We start from the raw sequence: 7,603 nt of genomic DNA, 5'->3' as shown, positions 1-7,603 counted from the left end.
ATGAATCCAAAATAACCACTACATCCTCAATGATACCATCAGGTCTTATTGTAGAACTATCAGTAAGTTGTAGAACTATAGGTGTAGGCCTTAGACTATTGATTTCAAGTTGTTTCATTACTTCTCTTGTCATCACATTAATGGCTACCCCTAAATGAATTAAAACATTTCTTATCTGGTTGCCATTAATGACTATACTTACAACAGGACTACCTGGATCAAAATATTTTGGAATTGCAACCTTGCCTAACATAATATCTCCCAATTGACCCATAACATGCATTGTTTGTGGATCCTTCTTCTTCCTACCAGGTTTTTTTAAACATGCTTCTCTCAGTGCCTTACCATATATGGGAACATATTTTATTGCTTGCAACAATGGAATTTCAACACAAATATGCTTCAGTTGATCTATAATATCAAAGCCTTGCTCTTGTCCAGTGGGAACTTCCTTTTCTTGTAATCTCTGGGGAAATGGTGGTGATACCTGCTTCTGAGGGATCACATCTGTTGGATTAGAGATTTCTTGTTCTTCTTGTACCTCAGTGATAACTAGAGGAGATGGATTAGGCAGAGTTGTCCCAGATTGGAGGTGAATATCACTTAGAGATAAAGAATAGGATGATTATTGATTAAGATCTGCTGAATAAGCTTGTTGTTGTTGCTGAGGCTTAATATTAGGATTTGGCAGTGATTGAGTAGGCAACTGCGTTGGCTTAGGTGGGACTGCAGTGACTGCAAGAGGAGGCATTATTGCAGGAGGCTGTGGCTACTAAATAGGTTGTTGATAACCAAAAGATTGGGTATTCCATGGCTGACTCCCCCTCCATTGAGAAGTAGGTTGCCAATTTCCTTGAAACTAACTTCCTTGGCTTTGAGGTGGATACCAATTCCCTTGTGGCTACTGCCACTATGGTATTTGATTACCAAAATGTTGCCCTTGGGCTTGAGAACCATACTAATTTTGATAATTGTCAAGATTTTGAGCATAAGGTGGTTGCCATTGATTATTTGGTATACAAGAATTTCCACTATAACCAGAAAAAGAAAGTGGGTCCAAAGGCATACCTTATCTTTGGAAATTTGGCCTTCTTTGAGAAACATAGAAGACTTGCTCATCTTCACCTTATATTGGCTTGAAGTCAAGAACTTCCACATTTGCAACCATTTTACAATGACAATCATTCTTTCGCTGTCTGCAATGAGGGCAAAATTTTGCAAGAAACGCATCATATTCTTCATGCTTCTTCTTAGCTGCAAGTGTATCCAACTGGGTAGCCATATTATTTATAATGTCCTCCTTAAATTCCTTCAATAAATGGCTAAGTTCCAATCTAGAAACTCCAGTTTCAGATGCTGATGATGGTGCTCCTGGTTTGAAATGCCTATTCTTCTTAGAAGCAGATCTAGAATACTTCTTACAAATTTGTCCTATTTCAGCCCAAGTGGACTGTGTAATGTCACCTCCTCCCATAAGATCCAAAGAATCAGTGCATTCATCACTGATTCCCCTCAAAAATATCAACTTGAGGGAATCTTCATTGAGAGTACTATGTTTAGACTTTTTGACACTAAATAGGAATCTTTTCAGATAATCTTCAAGATTCTCATCTTCTTTTTGTTTCATTCTAAAGATGTCATCCCCATGATGATCAATGCCTCTACAATAATCTTTGTATTTTGCAAGAAACAACTGTTTCATCTCATCCCATGTATTGATTGTGCTACTACCCAAGCTCATAAACCATCTCAAGGATGACTCCTTCAGGGTGGCAGGAAAAATTTTGAGTCTATGGGCATCTGTGGTATAGTCAAAACTCCTACATAGAACATCAAACTCAAACAGAAATGTGTTTGGGTCATCTGTCACCAATTCATAGAATTTAGGGAGGGAAGAAGCTGGAATGTTCTTGATATTGGCATTATCATGTTGATCAGATATGGGGAACTCAAATGTTGGGTCTGGTTGTGGTGGTGGATTATTTCCACCAGGAGGTGGGTTTCCTTGCATTGGACTTGTGGGAGTTGTTACTATATGCAATTCTTCTTCTTAAGGTCCAAAGAGGAAATGAAGGCTTCCTTCTAGGAATCCAGATTCAAGGTTATTAAAATTCTCTAGGGTTTGATAAAGTTCAACAAAAAGATTTATATCTAAGGAATTATTTTCTGCATGATTAGTATGACTGGGCAGAAATCTACCTAGAACATCTCTTCTTCCTCTATGCATGCAGATTCATGAAATTCTTTTTCAAACAGTCAAGTATGCCAAAAGAATAATTAACTAAAAACTGAAAAGATATTAACCATAATAGGTTCTTAGCTTGACACCATCCTCGGCAACGACACCAAAAATTTTCACCCCAACAATAAGAATAATAACTCTAGTTGAAGTCTCAATCCGAAGTTTGAACATTCATTTGGTAAAGTCACTATTTCCATAGCTAGTGTTCATTTGATTGTCAACCCAGGGATGTAGTCTTGAAATGGGTCTACACTATATATGCACTAAGTTCCTATAACAGCTATTTTGCATTACTGCAACAACTAACATTATGTAGAAAAGGGTAAAAGGCTACATAAAGAATTCTACATAAATTCTTAAAAGCAATGCTGGATAAATTCAATATGGATAAACAAGAATTACTTTGTTTTGGTTTGGCTGCAGGAACAGTAAATGGATCTGTTTCCAGAGGCTGCAGGGATAGTCAATGCAAGAACTTCTACTGCTGCTAAAGAAAGAAAACAAATTTTAACAGACACGCGGAATCACTCACCAAGTGAGCCCCCTTGGATGAGTGATACCAGGCTTCCCTAAAAACAAATCTTAATAGATCAGAATAACATAACTTTTATTCATCCTTTTCTGAAAGTGATTACATAGTTTTAAAAAGAAACTCAAGAATGACTATCAAAAATTATCTAGTCAATTCTTCTCCTCTTTTTGTCTAACCCTTGAGAAGAAGAAGAGATCTTTATTAAAAATAAATTAACTACAAAAGACCACACAAATCATGCCCATAAGAAGAGGCAAATGATTGACTGATAAAGAAGATAACTGGAGTTATGCTGCAAGAAACGTGGATCTAAATCACACCATAGTCTTTACATGTCGCGACAGTATTTGCAAATTCAATGCCCACTGGAGTTAGACATTGGTAATGTCGCTTGACTGCTCGCTTACGTCGTACCTTGCGCTTGCTCAGGTCCTCTATAGTTTGATCTTCAATTATCTCATACATATCCTTTCCTTCATCAGGCGCGATAGGAGAACATCCACCATGGTATCATTTATTACCTGCACTACAATAGAAATAACATACAAGGACACACATACGCGGTTTATTTAATTAACACATCTATTAATTCACATATGATATTACCCTAAATAATCCGCATGGCTATAGGAATAAATCACATGGTTGCAAGAATAAATGACTTGGCTACAGGAATAGATTGGCAAAGGTAGAACATGATTTAATAAGTTCAATCTTAACATACGGAATACATATAGTCAACTTCCAATACATTACTACTACTATGCAAACCAAAAGATAACAAAAAATCAAGAGTTCTGAGGATAAAAATATAACAAAGTATCAACTCATCAGGAACTATACCTTTCCCTTGGCTCTCTTGGCCTCATGATCTTTGTCTTTGCAAGTGCATACTACAAACTTGTCTCAGACCTTCTCTCTCACTGTAATTGTTTCTTTGCATAAAATTGTCAATTAAGATGATACCAATATCAAGAATTCCATGTCCTCTCACTAAACTTGTATCATTTTTGTCAAATACTCTTATCCTTCTTAGGAATTTCTTGTTTGCCCTAGGTCTTTGTGTTAGGATTAAGCCTAACCTACGATATTTACCTGTATCCCTTATGCTTTCAAGGACTATCATGCATAGCACCATTTTTGACATTTAATTGCATATATAGCTTCCACTGTCACATAGGATTTATGTCTTCTTTCTATTTATTTTCTTAACCATCACTATCATATGATTTAACTAAAAATCCTCTTCTCTACCTTTTTCTTTCTCTTTATACTCATGATAATACTCTCACAGAGGCCTTTTAGTTTGGTTTCAGTCTTAAAACCTGCTCTATCTAAAAATAATCAAATGCTTTGTAGGCAAAAGTTGCCTTCTTACTTCAACCTTTAGACCATTCTCTTGAACAATGGAGAGTTTTTTCTTTCTTCAAAGAGAAATGAGACATTTCACTTATGAATTAAAGGAATTAAGATTCTATAATCATTCCAATGGGCTATCACCAGAAAAAATATGATTGTGAAACCTTGTTCAACAAATAAAAATATAGATTTTTATTGCCATGGTTACTGTTTGGATACCAAACCCTAGAAAACCCTATCTCTTGTGCATATACAAAATTGTTTTCTCTTTTAAATGTAACAAAAGGTTTCACGATAAGAGAGATATGCCTATCTCTTTGAAGGATGGCATACATGAGTTTTCATGGGTTCAAATAAGGCTTGACCATGTGCTTTCCACTATCATGATGCATATTTCATGTCTAAACCATTGAGACAACTCCTCTACTACTAGTGAAACTATAGTGTGAAGCTTTGAGATTTTCATTTTTATGCATGAACCTTTGCATGGTTCAGATCACTCCATAGTGAATGGGTGCTTGATGATGAAACCAAATGTTAGCAAGTTTGCAAGCTACTTGAAACAAAAGACTCCATTTTCATGATGGAAATATTAGAATAGAAAGAGAAGTCAATGTGAACAAACAAAAAACCCTAAAGCCACATAACACTTTGAGTTTTAAATCCTTCACTTCTCTCTTAATAAAAAACAAACTTAGCCACTGACATATTCACGTCCAAGACTTTATTGAAAGCTTTTCTTAAAGATTTTTAATTAAAACAAATACATTATTCATCTTTTCTCCATTTTTACATATTAAATTAAGGCATTGAAGGTTAATTTTCCCTCTTTTAACATTTCAACACGTTTTAAACCTCTATGCTATTTTCGACCTAACGGGAGAAAATTGGTAACAAGTACATAATCTAAAAATTGAATCCCTTACATGATCAAACCAAAAGAACCTTATTTTAGGTTACAGCCTTGGCCAAAAATAAAAAGAACTAACTAAAAAAATTGATTCTAAAATTTTCTTTATAATACAACAACTTTCTAGAAGAAGGAAGAAGCATTCGAGAAATAAAGACAAGTGCTACTTCATCTTGCTGAGTCAAACATTTTGGGTGTCCAAAAAATTTGTTGCTACTTTTTATTCTTCAAAACTGCCCCAAAAAGGTGGGAAAGTGAAGAAATGACTCCCTCTTTGACCTACATATTGATGGAGTTCCTTGGACTACTCCTAGATGCCTTCAACATACTCAAACTAGGTTAAAAAGTCTCATTTTTTTGCTCAATCACTTGAACAAGTCATTAATCTCCTCCTAGATGCTCTTCTTGATTTTTGCAACTTATTTCCATCATCATAGGGCATATATTTCTCATGATTTTGGGGTTGAAGAAGTGTTGGGATCAGATGGAAAGTTATTAGGTTGGTTAAGGCTTTCAAAACTACTTCAAATTGTCAACTAACCCCCTTCATACCTCTTACCCTTTAGGGGTTGTGACACATGTAAATGTTTGAAGAAGGCATCAACATTTGAAGTTAGATCCTTTAAAAATGATTGTCTTCTTATATTTGACTCAAACTCATAGCTGCACATAATTGTTTTGATGGTATTCACTTAGTTTTTCCTAAAAAAGATTGTCATCTTACTTAAGAATGTCATATATACTTTATTTATTTTATTTATATCATATATTTATGAAAATACCATAATCTTCATGACCATTTAGCTTCATGTTTCATTTTAATATTTCCTTTGTGCTCTCACTACCAACTATGGTACTTTGTCTACATTACAGGTTCAAGGAAATGACATGTCACAATCGTAAAACTATCATATTAATTTTCAATAATGAAACTCTAATACCCTTTTGACTGTATCACTTTCCATTGTGACAATAGCCCCCGTCTTCTTCATGATGATTAAACTCTATCTATACCTACAAGATGCTTGATGGAAATGTTTCTATGAATGTTCTTTTGATCATACAATATACTATTTTGACTTTAAAAGACAAAAATCCTAGTGAACTTTTTTATTATTGTCCATACATCTGCACTGTCATTGAATTTTCACATTTGGACTATCTTATCATATGTCAAAATATGTGTAACTCTGAAATAATATCATGACTTGTTGACATATTTATAGTTTTCTCTTTGTTGTCATCATTCTCTTTTATCTCTCAATTACATGAAATGCTTAGGTCGGACCATGATTCCCTTAACACCATTGTCAATGTCATCTTTAATGTCATACTAAAATCCTTTCTATACTACTTCCATCTTTTGATTACCTTTCACTTCACTATGGATATTGTTGCATTCAAGTTGTCTCTTATTTCTTGAAAGTGTTGTCTTCTATTTGTTTGACTTGTAGATTATGTTCAAAATTACTTTGGAAAGTTGTGGTTTTCAAGATATACTCATCATTTGATCTCTCATGATCTTAGGATTGTCACTAGTTTCATAGAAATAGTCTTGAGTAGGACTTTGAGACATTTTGACAAAAACAAAACTCTCTTGAAACTATCAATAACACCTGTAAGAATGGTGTCTCTTCATACAAAACTCTAGCATATCTCTAATATTCTCTTTATTCCATCATATACATGCTATGTGTAAATGTTCATGTGTCCATGTAAATTGTTGCTTATTTGTATATTATTTAATTATCTTTAGACTTGCTTAATCGTAGTGAATCTTCCTTTATCCACATGATTGTCTCTTTGAAATGTTAAGTGAATAAATCCCATGTACACTACTTTGTGCCTTCTATATTATCCTCTAGGATTATCTTCCTATCGTGATCATTAAAAAGGACATTGTTCTTTCATACCTTGAAAGTTTCTACTTGCCTACAAACTACCCTTTGGCTTTCACATTACATTTAGTACTATCCTCTAGCTTTCCTTAGCCATGATGAGTTTTAAAATCTAAATCATTCTCATTGTATCTATAAACAAAGCAAAATTAGGTAAGGATGCCAACCTTTTATTTACAATCAATCACATGTTTCCCTTGTTTGGCACTTTGTCATAGATCATACAGATTTTCCCTTACAATTTTGTGGAGTCTCATCTCAAATTTGCTTGTTTTTTTTCAATCATTTCCAATTCCTTTGCTACAATCATTCATATTGAATTGTTAATTTTGCCCCTCTTCTAATTTTTCACTAAGGAATCTTCATGCATATGACTCTATACCTCCAAAGTGCTAATGGAATTTCATTGTATACTGGATCTTTTCAATTTTTCCTTGTCTCCATCATATTTCTACTTCCTTAACAACTCATATATTATGCATGCTCATTTCCTAATGCCTTTTACGAGTGTCAAGGAGAATTTCTTTATGCTTGCCTGGTTATGAACATAACTATGACCTTTGACAGTTTGGTATTTATACCATAGATGGATGCTTCATCCAAAAATCTCATCACCTTGACTACTGGTGTAATAGAAAATTCTTCTTGTCATAGTCTTCAAA

Source organism: Cryptomeria japonica, chromosome 11, assembly GCF_030272615.1.
Source record: "Cryptomeria japonica chromosome 11, Sugi_1.0, whole genome shotgun sequence".
Taxonomy (NCBI): domain Eukaryota; kingdom Viridiplantae; phylum Streptophyta; class Pinopsida; order Cupressales; family Cupressaceae; genus Cryptomeria; species Cryptomeria japonica.
This window is presented reverse-complemented; position numbering follows the sequence as displayed.